The following is a 14,984-nucleotide window of genomic DNA, read 5'->3' as shown; positions in this document are numbered from 1 at the left end:
AAGATTCAAATGCTAAACGCAATTTGAGATTAAGTTCTAGGGATTTTGATCCGCTAGATTGTTACACAAGAACAAGATAAAGATTTCTAGTTGATTGGATTTAACTTTACAATCTAGAAATTGATCTTGAAGTTGCAGATGAGATGAAATATTTGTGTCTGCTTCTTTTTCTTTATTCTCGAGTTCTATGTTCTTGATTGGATGATTATTTTTCTTTTTGCTGCTTCTGTATCTTTTTAATTCATTCAACAGAATTGAATTGAACTGGAATGACAATCCTATAGCTGGCAAGACTTTCGGTAGGACAATGGATTGAACTAGCAAGACAATCTGATTGAACTACAATGACTTTCGGTATGACAATCAGTTGAACTAGCAAGACTATCTCCTTCCCAGTAGAACTTTCGGTAGGACAATTGAAATGACTTGGCATGACAATCGGTATGACAATCCTGATTGTCATGCTAGTTCATTTTCAATTGTCTTGCTGATTTAAGACTGTTTTTAATCCAATTTAAATTCTGAAAATCCTTAATATTAATTCTGAATTAATTAATCAATTAATTTAATTAATCAAATAAATTAATCTTTGATGATATAATTTATTTTCTTAATTAAAATATATGACTTAATTAATTAATAGAGAATTAATACTAACCCTGAGCAGCAACCAATCTTCTGAAAATCACTGAGAATTATGAATCAATTCCACCACTTCAACGTTGACACTCGATGTACTGTCTGGTTCATGAGTGACTAACTTCCGTGACGTTTCTTCATGTCTTGACTTTGATACTTTGATTTTCTTCAGATTAAATCCTTGTAATTAATGATACTCCGACGAGATCTCTGTCACTTGATTAAATCCACACTCTTGATTTATATCACTGAGGCATAATCAATTTCTTGAACTTCTTCCAGTGAATTAATTCCTCAAGTCTGTAGATGAACCTTGTTTCTGAATCATTTGACAGATATTACTCTGTGAGATCTCTTTTGACGGTAGATCCACTATTTACTTATTACATTCTTATTTGAGTTGAGTTGAATCCTCGAATATACAAGTAGACTATGGCATATGACTTACAACTTGTGATTCCAGGTTTTCTAGATTGAGAACTTCCACTGTAAATCTTCTTTAATGTTTCAGAAGAATCTCTTCTAGTTGCTGGTTTCTTACTTCTCCGTAGTAACTTCTTCTTTTCTTCAAAAATAAGTTTTGGCTTATCAGAGACTATGTCTTCAAAATCAGAATTTGATAAATCTGCTTGAATTTGATTTGAGAAATCAATAACATGAGCAGAATCAGAGGTTGTGATTGGTTGAATAACAATTTCTCCTTGAACTTGAGCAATGTCAGAGATTAAATTCAATTTATCAACCCAGTCAGCTCCATAAATCTTCATTCTTTGGTGAGCTTGGCTGATTTCTTCTTTTTCAGTAATTTCATCAGTATCAAAAGATTGAGCAACTGTATAGATTGGATCTATCAGTATTTGTGATTTAGTTGCTTTAGATACTGATTTCTTCTTTACAACAGTTTTGGCTTTAGGCTTTGAAAACTTTGACTTTTTTCTATATTCTCTTTTCCTTTATGCTTATTGTCAGCATTTAAAATAGCTTGAGATCTGAAAGTTTTTTCATCCTCTGCCTGACTTGCCTCCTTTATAACTATACCTCTGGTTGGTATTTAAGAAGGACCATCTTCATAAAGTTCTTGAGAGATAACATCAAAATCAGCATTTGTTGTCTTCATTGAATTCTTGAAGTCTTCCTCCATTTGCCTTAGTTGTTCTAGATCAACTCCAGAATTTTCTCTTTCAAAGATTCTTTTACTCACCTCAGAGTCAAAAGCTTGAATCTTCGGATCCTTGTAAAATAGAGTTGTCTTTCTTCGTTTTACTTTCATAGTTTGAAGATATTGACTTGTTTCAGCACCAGCTTCTATCTCCAGAATACCTTGGTCTTCATCAGCAGTTGTGACTTGTAAAGATTGTTGCATTATTATTGTCACAGTCAATTCTTTAACTCTTCTTTCATTTCTCTTACTCTCTCCACCTTGTCTAGTTGAGGTCTAGTGATTGCTTTTGATGAACCACTAACTCCAACTAGCTCTTCGCCTTTTCTCCTTTCACTATCCTTCTATCCCCCCTTATTACCTCCATCAGGATTTTCATCATCGGTATTTGTCAATGTCAGCTTCCTGCATTTAGATTTAACAATTTTCTCCCCCTTTTTGGCATCATCACCAAACAGTAGAGAAAGAATCAGCTCCATTGAATTATGTACCTCTGTAAGTTGATCAAACATTTGAGCTTGTTTAGCTTCCAATCTAGCTTGATTGGATTCAATTGTAGTTTGTCTGGCAATTATTGGTGCAATGAATTTCCTGATGAGTAGTCAGCCTTGAAACAATCAATGATTCTTTGATCTGATTGATTTGAGAAGTAGTTGCTTCTTGAGCTGTATGTAGGGATCTGACAACCAAAGTTGATGCTTTGATACGAGTTAACATATCAGGATTCAGAATTTTCTGTTTTGCTGTTTCCAGATGTGCAACAACATTTGTTCTGGAAATAGTGTATGTATCATCTCTCCATTTAGCATTCTAGAGATTATCAAAATAATCATGTTCCTTCTTAGCATCTATTTCTTTCATTTTCTGTTATCTTACATGTATAGGCATATCTTCAGGGAAGAAAAGATCATCATCGGGATCTATAAGAGCATTTGAAATATTAGCTTCTTCACCATCATTAAATTCTTCATTGGCAACTACATCTTGAACTATCTGCTGAACTTCATCACCAGCTTCAGCATGTAGGATAGAATCAGAAATTGGTGCAGTATGTGATCCAACAGCTTCAGAAGCTTCCATACCATCGTCAGTTAACTCCACATCTACAAGAATTGTAGATAAAGAGTTTCAAAATTTACTTCCAAAATCTCAGCTCCTGTAGAGTGTTGTGGTAATATTGTAATGGATGAAACTTTATGAATGAATTGTTGTGTTACTTCATCTTCAGCAACAACATGGATTACTTCAGGTGGTGGAATAGTAGAGTGTATGGACTTTTTTTCCAGTAAAAACAGGGATTGTTTCATGTGGTGGAATAGTAGAATGTATGGACTGCAAGAAAGTATCAGTACTTAGACTTGCATGGAGATTAACAACACTTGGTACATCAGAGTTTATTCGAAGTGCAACAAACTGTTGTTCAACATCTGTTTATTTAGTACTCTGTGCACCTGCAAACATATAACAAGTAAAACTTAATCTCTCTATTCTTTTAAAGTAGTCTCACTACTCCTCACACCACACTTCTCATGACTTTTAATAGTTAGAGCTTCCTCACAAGGATTACTAAATCCTATATGTCATCTACCTCTTCTTTTGTCAGGAAGGATCTTGCCTCTCTTTAATTCTGTTTTTCTCTTAATCTTTTCACACATCTCACAGAAAAAGCTCAGAAAAATTGTCATACAGAACTAAGAGGGGGCTAAAGAAGGGTGATCTGTGGTCATATAACTAGAGGTAGTCCTTAAATAAGGTCTAGAAATAGACATACAAACAGGATTTAAAATATGAAAAATAAATGCTAAAAATACCAAATCAGTATTTAGGATAAATGCTGATAAAGTAATAACAGTATTTATACCTTGTGAATCTGAAGTCATAATTAAACTCACAGTTAATCACTGTGGTTATGACAGTTGTTTTCCACCAATTATGGGAACCTCCATTTGAATTGGAGAGGATTTGATCAGGTTACTGTCATGTACCATGATCTCAAATCTTGTTCTTCTTGTAAAGAACTAACACTTGAATGTGTTAACTAAAACTTTCACAGAGTCTTCAATAAAAATTGATGAAACCCATATGTCTCTGTTAGTATGATTAAGATCTACCTCAGCATGTAGTCTCTGACCAACTTAATGTTGTTTTTAAGTGGTGAGCATAATTTCAAGAACTATGTCACTTAATTTTTGGCAACATTTGAGAAATGGATTCAAATGTTTCAGTTGTAAGAAGAAACTTAAGATATATAATTTATGATATTGAGATTGAGTGTGGACAACTTTCTTGGTGAGAAAAAAAAGTTTCAAACAATTTGGATAGAATATAACACTCAAAGATTATAATTCTTGTGAATTCTGAATTAAATCTTTCATAAATTTCTTCTGTTACATCAGTTACTTATTGTAATGTGCTCAATCTGTACTGTAGTGAACATATGAACTCAAACAGAGATTAGTTTCTCACATGCACTATTAAAAAATATCTGAAATTAAGCATGCAATACTAATTTGAATATTAACAGTCATAATCATTCAAGCACAAACAAGAAAGTAAACATTCATTCACTTAAAGAGTCAAAGAAGGCAAAATATATTTTCATTAATATTTAAGAAGCAGAGTACAAGATTTTTAGATTTTTAAACATAAAAACCTAACATAATCTAACTACTCGGACTTCTTCTGCCTCTTTGCAGCCTGCTCTGCCCTCATCGCCCTACGATGATAAATCCTACTCATTGTCCCTGCAAGAGAAATGATATTCTTTTGCGGCTCAAGAGTTGCTTTTGCCCGACGTTCCTCTTCGAGAACGGTTGCCAGTTGAAAGAACTGGAGATTAATTTGTTGATCAAAAGACAGTTTCTCAAAGATTGACGATGGAACGTCATGAGGATTATAGATTTGATGATTGATCTTGACTCTAAGTACCCAAGGGTCATAGTAGACATGACCCTCTTTCAGAATGAAAGAAATATAGTAAACTCCACCCTCAGTGCGAGTGAAGAATTGGGGTTGACCATTTTTTATGAGTGTTTGTGAAGTTTTTTTTGGATAAAATATTTGAGAAATGAGGAATTGTGTATGAAAAGGTAGTGAGAAGTTTTGGAAGTGGAGGATTTGTATTTATAGCAGGCGAGGTAGAAACTAAAAAGACTATTTAATTAACCATGTAATAATTAATCATAATACGTATACGCGATTACGCGAATCTAAGTAAACAAAAAGTAATCTCTCTCTTTAGATTCCTATTCTCAATATAAGTACTCAAGTTTTAATAGATACTTACATCAGCAACTAACTCATTTAAGCAATTAAAAAATATTCCACTAACTCACTGTTAATCAAAAATACAGCGTAAATATTTATTTCGAATAAATTTAAAATAATCAATGAAATATAACTGTTAGGAATATATGTGCATTAGTTTGATGATATGTTTAACAAAGCACTTAAGTAAAAATCTAGTGTTTGTAGCCTCAACGGATAAGACCATTTTGGCTATCCGTTGATGGTGTAGCTTTACTTAGAAATAAGTCTAGTGTTGTAGCACATTTCAGTCTCTGAATTTGAGATATAATTCTTAAATGTTGAGGGAAATTATAAGTCATGTTGACTACTAGAGGATATGCAGATAGGAAGGCCAATTGTAAATATTTCATGCCTTGTAATTTTGTATAAATGAAATGGTGTCAACGGATAACTTAAAGACCTTCAACGGATGAGAAACAAAGCTTCAACGGATGTCTCTAAAGCTTCAACGGATAACATCCTTCAACGGATGAGTGCATCAACGGATAGAGCTTCAACTGCTAACACATCAACGGATAAAGCCATCAACGGATGAAGGCTTCAACGGATGTTCTGTTAAATAGCAGTTGACAAGTGGTAGTTGTACCTACAAACAGAGGCACATGGGTTGACAGAGACAACTGAGATGTGGTAGCCTATTTCAGGAACATCAGAAAAAGCAGCCGTTCTACTCTAGTATAAAGAGGCAATAGTCAACAATACACTGGAGTAAAATGGAGAAGAAATAAGTGGAGAACTTATTTTATTATTGTACTTTTTATCTTTGTCTTCACTTGTAAACTTGGTAGTATATAAACCAAGTAGCAGCTAGTAATTAGACATGAATTTTTCTAGAACTATTTAGAAAAATCTTGAGAGAAAAATTATCTAGTTTGTACTAGGATGCAGCTGTGATCAACTTCTTGAATCACAGATTTTCTGAAATACCATCTCTGGTGGAACAACAATCCACCAGAAAAGTTTTTAAGGTCTGTTGTGTTCTTTACATTAGTGCTTGAATATATATCTGTCTGTATTAGCTTAAAGCAATTCATACACTTGTTTATCTTAAACACATAGCCTTTGAAACTGCTCAAAACTTGAAAAAGTTTTGAGATTTACATTCAACCCCCCCTTCTGTAAATCTCATTGTTAGTTCATTAGGAATAACAATTGGTATCAGAGCAAGCTCTTGACACACAAAGAGTTTAAAGATCTTGGAAACTAACAAAGATGAGTAAGAAGGATATTGGAGTAAAAATCCCAGTTCTTGACAAAGACAGTTATCACCATTGGAAGGTGAAAATGCACCTTCATCTACTCTCCCAAGATGAAGGTTATGTAAACTGCATTGAGAATGGTCCTCACATTCCCCACAAAGTAGCCACAGTTGCTACGGCCACAATTGCTGTTGGTCAATCCATTCCAAAACCTAGAGCAGAATGGACAATGAAAGACACAGAAGAAGTCCACAAGGATAAGAAGGCTATGAACATTTTGTTTAATGGTCTTGACAAGGATATGTTTGATAATGTGATAAATTGCACAACTGCCAAAGAGGTTTGGGACACAGTTCAGCTACTGTGTGAAGGTACAGAACAAGTAAAAGAAAACAAAATGCAGCTTCTCATTCAACAGTATGAGTATTTTCATTTTGAAGAAAATGAATCTTTAAATGACACATTCAATAGATTCCAAAAGCTGTTGAATGGACTGAAGCTATATGGTAGAGTGTACCAGGTGAAGGATTCAAATCTTAAATTTTTAAGATCCTTGCCAAAGGAATGGAAACCCATGACTGTCTCCTTGAGAAACTCTCAAGATTATAAGGACTTCACTCTTGAAAGATTATATGGAATCTTGAAGACTTATGAACTAGAGCTGGAACAGGATGAGGTATTGGATAAGGGAAGAAAGAAAGGAGGTTCAGTTGCCTTGGTAGCTGAAAATGAGAAAGAATGCAGACAAGAAACTGTGAGATCTACATCAAACTCCAAAGATGGCACAAGCAAATCAGAATCAAGCAAGGGTAAGGAGCAAGTTGCTGAGAATGAAGACAACTCCAGCCAAGATGACTCTGATGGTATTGATGAGCATCTTGCATTTCTGTCCAGGAGATTTGCAAAGATGAAATTTAGGAAAAACACTAGAGCCACTAAACCTCATAAGAACATGGTGGACAAATCCAAGTTCAAGTGTTATAATTGTGGTACAAGTGGACACTTTGCAAGTGAGTGCAGAAAGCCAACTTCTGAAAAGAAGAAATTTGACCAAGTAGATTACAAAAAGAAATATTTTGATCTGCTCAAGCAAAAGGAGAGGGCTTTCATTACTCAAGAAAAAGACTGGGCAGCTGATGGAGAAGAAGAGGATGAAGATATGGAATATGTCAACTTGGCTCTCATGGCTGATTCTGAGGAAAATGAAGTTAGTTCATCAAGCAACCAGGTAATCACTACTGATTTAACACAACTTACTAAAGAAGAGTGCAATGATGCTTTTAATGACATGTCTACTGAACTGTATCATTTGCGTGTGTCTCTTAAATCTCTTGCTAAAGAAAATAGTAGGATTAAAGAGAACAATTTGTTTTTAAGTGATAGAAATGCTGTGTTAGAAGATAAGTTGATTGACCTAGAGAAAACTAAGCTACATTGTATATCTGTTGAAAATGAACTAGCTGAATCTGTTAAGAAAGTAGAAATACTTTCTAATCAATTAGAGAGAGAGCAAGAGGTGATTAAAGCCTGGAAGACATCTAGGGATGTTAGTGCTCAAATTGCCAAGGTCCAAGGAATTGAATCATTCTGTGAGACTGCATGGGATAAAAACAAAAAGAAACTGGAATTAATTGATGGGCTGTCAACGGATGTGGAATCAACGGATGATGAAAATTATCCGTTGAAAGAAGAAAAGGAGCATCCGTTGAAGGTTCCTCAATTAAAACATGCAGATATTCCTAAAAGTGAAAATCTAAAGAAACTCAACAAAAAGTTTGGTTCAACTTCCAAGAACTTTGTCAAAGAAGAAGCAAGCACATCCAAAGATTTCAGTAAGGTGAATATAGGACACATGACCTTAGAACAGTTAAAGAATAGGCTCAAAGTGGTTGAGGATAAAAAGGAAACTAAAAGGAAATCTAATAGAAATGGGAAGGTAGGGGTTAACAAATATAACAATTACACACCTGATAAGTATACTCCTAGAAAAAGCTGTGTGCATTGTAGTAGTGTTAATCATCTATCTGCTAATTGCAAATCTATTAAGAAAACTCCCATACATGTGCCCTCTTCCATGCCTAATATGTCTGCATCACCTCTGCATGCTATGCCTGTTATGTCTCAACAGAATCCTTATGCACATTTTGCAAACATGTCATATTTTAACAATCCTTATCTTGCTGCATTTAGTATGCCTCAAATGTCATACAATATGCCAATATGGAATAACATGCTTGCACAATCCATGCCTTATCAGATTCCAAATGTGCTAAATGATTCTGTGACTAACCCTACACCTCAACCAACTACATCTAAGATCAAGGTTGACTCAAAGTTACCTAAGTCTAAAGATGCAGGAGGAATGAAGTCTAGGAGAAAGGCTAACAAGAATGGACCCAAGGAAACTTGGGTACCAAAATCAACTTGATTGATTTTATGGTGTGCAGGGAAAAAGAAGAAATCTATGGTACTTGGACAGTGGCTGTTCAAGACACATGACAGGAGATTTCTCCCTGCTCACAGAGTTTAAGGAGAGAGCTGGCCCTAGCATAACCTTTGGAGATGACAGCAAAGGGTTTACTATGGGATATGGCTTGATTTCAACAAGGAATGTCATAATTGATGAAGTTGCATTAGTTGATGGTCTCAAGCACAACTTACTGAGCATCAGTCAACTATGTGATAGAGGGAATATAATTTCCTTCAATTCAGAAGCCTGTGTTGTCACCAGTAAGAAAGACAACAAAGTGGTTCTAACTGGAGTTAGAAAAGGAAATGTGTACTTAGCTGACTTCAACTCTACAGATGCAGAATCTATTACTTGTCTCTTCAGCAAAGCAAGTTCAGTTGAAAGTTGGCTATGGCACAAGAAGCTATCCCATTTGAATTTCAAGACAATGAATGATCTAGTCAAAAAGGACTTAGTTAGAGGAATTCCTTTTGTTGAATTCTCAAGGGATGGTTTGTGTGATGCTTGTCAGAAAGGCAAACAAAGGAAAACATCATTCAAAAAGAAGCTTGAAACAATAATTGATGAACCATTACAGCTGCTACATATGGATTTGTTTGGACCAGTCAATGTATTGTCAATTACAAGAAAAAGATATTGCTTGGTGATTGTAGATGATTTCTCAAAGTTTTCATGGGTCTATTTTCTTGGATCAAAGGATGAAGCAAGTGAAATCATTATCAATCACATCAGGCAAGTCAATAATCATCCTGACTTGAAAGTTAGGAATATCAGGAGTGACAATGGAACTGAGTTCAAGAATTTGACAATAAGGCTGTTCTGTGAAGAAAATGGAATCATGCATGAGTTCTCAGCTCCAAGAACACCTCAGCAAAATGGGGTAGTTGAAAGAAAGAACAGATCTTTAATTGAGGCTGCCAGAACAATGCTTGAAGAATCAAAGTTACCAACATATTTCTGGGCTGAAGCTGTTAATTGTGCCTGCTACACTCAGAATATTTCTTTGATCAATCAAGCTAAAGGCATGACTCCTTATCAGTTGTTCAAGAGAAGAAAACCAACTCTAAACTTTCTTCATGTCTTTGGATGTAAATGCTTTATACTGAGAAATCAATCTGACCATAAAGGGAAGTTTGATGCAAAGGCTGATGAAGGGATATTTGTTGCTTACTCAGCTGGAAAATCTTATAGGGTCTACAATCTAAGAACCAACATTATTATGGAATCTGTGCATGTTGTGTTTGATGATAAAAATATTGATAGACTAACAGATGAGGGACACCATGAAAGACTCAAATTTGACAACATTGAGATATATTGTGATGATGGTGAAGAGGAGGTTGATAGAAATGACACTTCAAAAGGGATTCAAGATATGCCCTTGGATAATGCACAGAATTCTGCATCCGTTGAAAGAGGCAATGCAGTATCCGTTGAAAGACATAGTGCATCATCCGTTAAAGTACATAATGAAGCATCCGTTGATCATAGTTCATCAACGGATAATCGATTTACATCAACAGTTGATAGAACTCCAAGTGCCCTGCAAAGGACCAACAACTCAGGGGGAGTTTCAACTGATCAACACTCTGTCTCACATCATGACAATACTGAGGCCACCTCATCTAGAGCACATCTTCCACCTCAAAGGAAATGGACCAAGAATCATCCCTTTGAACTGATCATTGGTGATGCATCATCTAAAGTGCAAACAAGAAGAGCTACTCAAAATGAATGTCTATATAGTAGTTTTCTATCTCAGGAGGAACCTAAGAAAATGGAAGAAGCCTTAATGGATCCAGATTGGATATTAGCTATGCAGGAAGAGCTGAACCAATTTGAGAGAAACAAAGTTTGGAAGCTGGTACCCAAGCCAAAGAACAAGAATTCCATTGACACAAAATGGGTATTCAAAAACAAGATGGATGAAAATGGCATTGTCATAAGGAATAAAGCCAGATTGGTTGCTAAAGGCTATTCTCAACAAGAGGGAATAGATTTTGATGAAACATTTGCTCCAGTTGCAAGACTTGAAGCCATCAGAATCTTTCTAGCCTATGCAGCTAATGCCAATTTCAAAGTCTATCAGATGGATGTCAAGAGTGCATTTCTAAATGGGGAATTGGAGGAAGAAGTTTATGTAAGTCAACCTCCAGGTTTTGAAGATCAAAATTTTCCAGACCATGTGTATTATCTGTTGAAAGCACTCTATGGACTAAAGCAAGCACCTAGAGCCTGGTATGAGACTTTGTCAAAGTTCCTTCTAGATAATCATTTCACAAGAGGTACTGTTGACAAAACTCTCTTCGTTAGAAATGTTAATGGCTCTAAGATACTTGTACAAATTTATGTAGATGATATTATATTTGGATCTACAGATGATAAGCTTTGTAAAAAGTTTGCTAAATTAATGCAAAGTAAATATGAAATGAGCATGATGGGAGAGCTAACTTACTTTCTTGGGTTACAAGTTAAACAAGTTAGTGGTGGAATTTTCATTAGTCAAACTAAATATATTTATGATCTTTTAAAGAAGTTTGACTTAATGGATTGTTCACCTGCAAAAACTCCCATGGCCACTGCCACTAAGCTTGAATTAAACAAGGCTGAAAAGTCTGTGGATATTACAAGTTATAGAGGCATGATTGGCTCACTTTTATATTTAACTGCTAGTAGACCTGATATAATGTTTTCTACATGTCTCTGTGCTAGATTTCAAGCTGACCCTAAAGAATCTCACTTAGTGGCTATTAAAAGAATTTAACTAATTGGCTACTCAGATGCAGATTATGCAGGTTGCAAAATAGACAGGAAAAGCACAACAGGCATCTGTCAATTTCTAGGGAACAAGCTTGTATCATGGTTCAGCAAGAAGCAGAATTCTGTTTCCACATCAACAGCTAAAGCTGAGTACATTGCAGCTGGTAGTTGCTGTGCACAAATACTATGGATGAGGAACCAGTTATTTGATTATGGTATGACTGTTGACAAAATTCCAATATTTTGTGACAACACAAGTGCCATTGCCATTACTGAAAATCCAGTGCAGCACTCAAGAACCAAGCACATTGATATCAAGTACCACTTTATTAGGGAACATGTGATGAAAGGTACAGTGGAACTTCATTTTGTTCCAAGTGAACAACAAATTGCAGACATATTTACCAAGCCACTTGATGAATCAACATTCACAAGATTGGTAAGTGAGCTAGGTATGCTTAATTACTCTTAAAATTCATGTCCTTATTGCAATTTGATTTGAAGCCTGAAATGTATTAGATGCTAGAACAAATTTGATTTTTAACACAGATTATTCCATCAACGGATATTCCCTATCCGTTGAAAGTCAAAATTGTTCTGTCAACGGATGTTCATTATCCGTTGAAAGACATTTACATTTCTGAAATTTTTATCCGTCAACGGATAAAACTGAAGTGCTCTTCAACGGATGACAGTTTACTTTATCCGTTGAAATATCACATCAGTCGATTCAGGTGTTTCACAGCCGTTGATTCTATTGTATTAACCGTTGATACTCATACATACAGCTGTATGTATTTGTTTTAAAGGTAGTTTTTAGAATACTTACAGTTTATTCTTAAACGGCTGAAATTCACTTACATATATTTATTGTTTAATCTTTTATTTATGCTTTTTAATTTGAGAAAGTATATAAGCCCTTCTGATTTTTCATTTTTACTTTACGCTTTCTTGAAATTTCAAAGCTTTTACCATTTTCTCTCTGCAAAACCTTCAAGTTATTTTCTGCAATTTCTACTCACAACAATGGCACCAGTAGTAAAGATTATGTCTCAATCTGGATTCATCTATGAGAAGAACAATTTCATAGCTTTGGTAGAAAAGAATGAAGCCCACTCCGATTATCACAAAATGATGGACTTCATCAAAAACTGTAAACTTAGCTATGCAATGCTGGAAGCCCCAACGATTTACTGTGAAGTAGTTGAGGAGATTTGGACAACTGCTGAGTTCAACTCAATAGATATGACTATCTCCTTCACTCTCAAAGGTAAAAATCATTGTGTTAACTGTGATGATTTACTAGCATATTTTAAATTACCTGAGAACAATGCCATGACACCACACACTGATAATGATGTATCCAGCATGTTAAATTCCATAGGTTATTCTCTTAACTCTGCTAGTTTAGGTAGTATTAAAAGAAAAGGCCTTAGGAAAGAATGGAGTTTTCTTGGGGATGCCTTTATCAAGGTTTTCTCTGGGAAAATTAGCAATTTTGATGCCATAACTTCATCTCTTGTTAATATGCTCTATATGCTTGCTTCTGATAGGTATTTTAATTTTAGCAACTATGTTATGCTAGAATTAGGTACTAGATTAGGTAACAAAGCTAATAGATCTGATAACATCTATTATGCTAGATTCTTTATGTTATTGGCTAACCATGTTGCTGAAGGTTTGGTCATAACCAATGAGAATAATAAACTCAAGTGCTGGGCACAAGAGAAAAGAGTTCTTGCAGATTTATTGAGAATGGATCTCAACAGCAGTGTGCCATTGGTATATTTACCAATCATGAATGCACCACAGGTAAGTGAGGTAATTGCTTCTACAACTCCTACTTCTTCCAACCCCTCTATTTCTTTATCTTCTAGTGTGGCCATGGAATCTGTGACAATGCCCCAACAGATTCCTACCAAGGTCACCAAAACTAAACTTTTAAAATCAAAGACAAAGAAAACTACCTCTGTTGTTTCTCAAAAGACAACAGTTGTAACATCTACCATTAACCCTGAGGGGAGTGAACAGGGTGTGAGTGGTGAGGGGAGGGGAGTGGTGAGGGGAGGGGTGAACATCAAAGAAACCCCCAGGATAAGGAAGGAGAGATAAGTGCTTCCCAAGCTAGCCAAGCCACAGTTTCTCAAAAAGCTGTGGTGGTTGAAAGGGTTACTAGCATATCCCTAGCTGCATCCTCCCAAAAGGATGTAACTATTGAAAATAGTTCCCAACCAGGAACACAGAACAAACGAGGGAGGGACAATAAAGCCAAACACTCACCAACAAAAGCCTTTATTAGAAGAAAGAGAGCCAGAACCCAATCTTCTACACAGGGTGCACACACTGCACAGATACATCCATCTGTATCTATGCCTTCTCAAACTCAGTTTGATGTGGCTCCAACAAATGTGGAGTCACAGCCCCATTCTCTCACAATTAACACACATCAATCACCACACACTTCATCACCATCTCTAGATGTGGATATGTTATTCCCATCAATTCCTGATTCTCCCTCTTTACAACTCAGGGAGGAGCCCCACTCAAATACAGGTGATCATCATCTTTTAGATGATTTGTTGGATCACCCGCAAATTCTTTCAGATGTAATTGAAGGATTCGTGTCACCAAAACTCATATCAATCTACACAGATTCAATAGTTATATCACTTTCAATTTCTACTTCTTTTCCTTCTTCAACGGATATCACTCATCCGTTGACAAGTGGTTATTCTTCAATGGATAAGCTTAACAGCAGTTATCCGTTGATACCATCAGTTTCACCTTCAACGGCTATTTCGCATCCGTTGATAGTCTCTACACACACAACTGAAACAATTCCAAGTGTAGAAGACTTGATTACTGTATAATCACTTCTAGGACTGAGGGAAGGGAGTGACAATTTGAGTGAGAGGCTGGGTTGCTCCCAGGCAAAAGGAGAGATTGAGAGCTCAAATATGCATGCTATTTTTTCCAGCATGGCAAAAGTAAGTGAGAGGAGTACCACCTTAGTAGGTAAAGGTGAGAGAGTGAGTTGTGTGAGCCAGGGGGAGCCCCTGATGCAAGAACATAGAGAAAATGAGAGAAAGGCAGGTACAGCAGATATAAGGATGGAACCAGCCATTGCTAGTGAGTCAATGATTGTGAATGATGCTGAAAAGGAAAGACAATTTCAGCAACATTACAAAGCTGTAATTGATAACATTTCCTTGGATGCTGACACTTTTACTCATCCTGTTTCAGCCTATCAATTATTGGCTGCACAGGGCAATGTGGAGGCAGAAAAGACACTACATCTAGTACATACAACAGCATCTCTTCAAAGGGACAAAGCTGCTATTAACAAGATGCCTTCAACAGCTGGTGAGTCATTTGAAGAATTTGGAGTAAATTCTGATGATGATGACTTTGTTTCTTCTAATGGAAGCATGAAATTAGGGGGAGATGA

Source organism: Apium graveolens, chromosome 8 (genome assembly GCF_009905375.1).
Source record: "Apium graveolens cultivar Ventura chromosome 8, ASM990537v1, whole genome shotgun sequence".
Lineage (NCBI taxonomy): Eukaryota > Viridiplantae > Streptophyta > Magnoliopsida > Apiales > Apiaceae > Apium > Apium graveolens.
Note: the sequence above shows the minus strand (reverse complement) of the source record.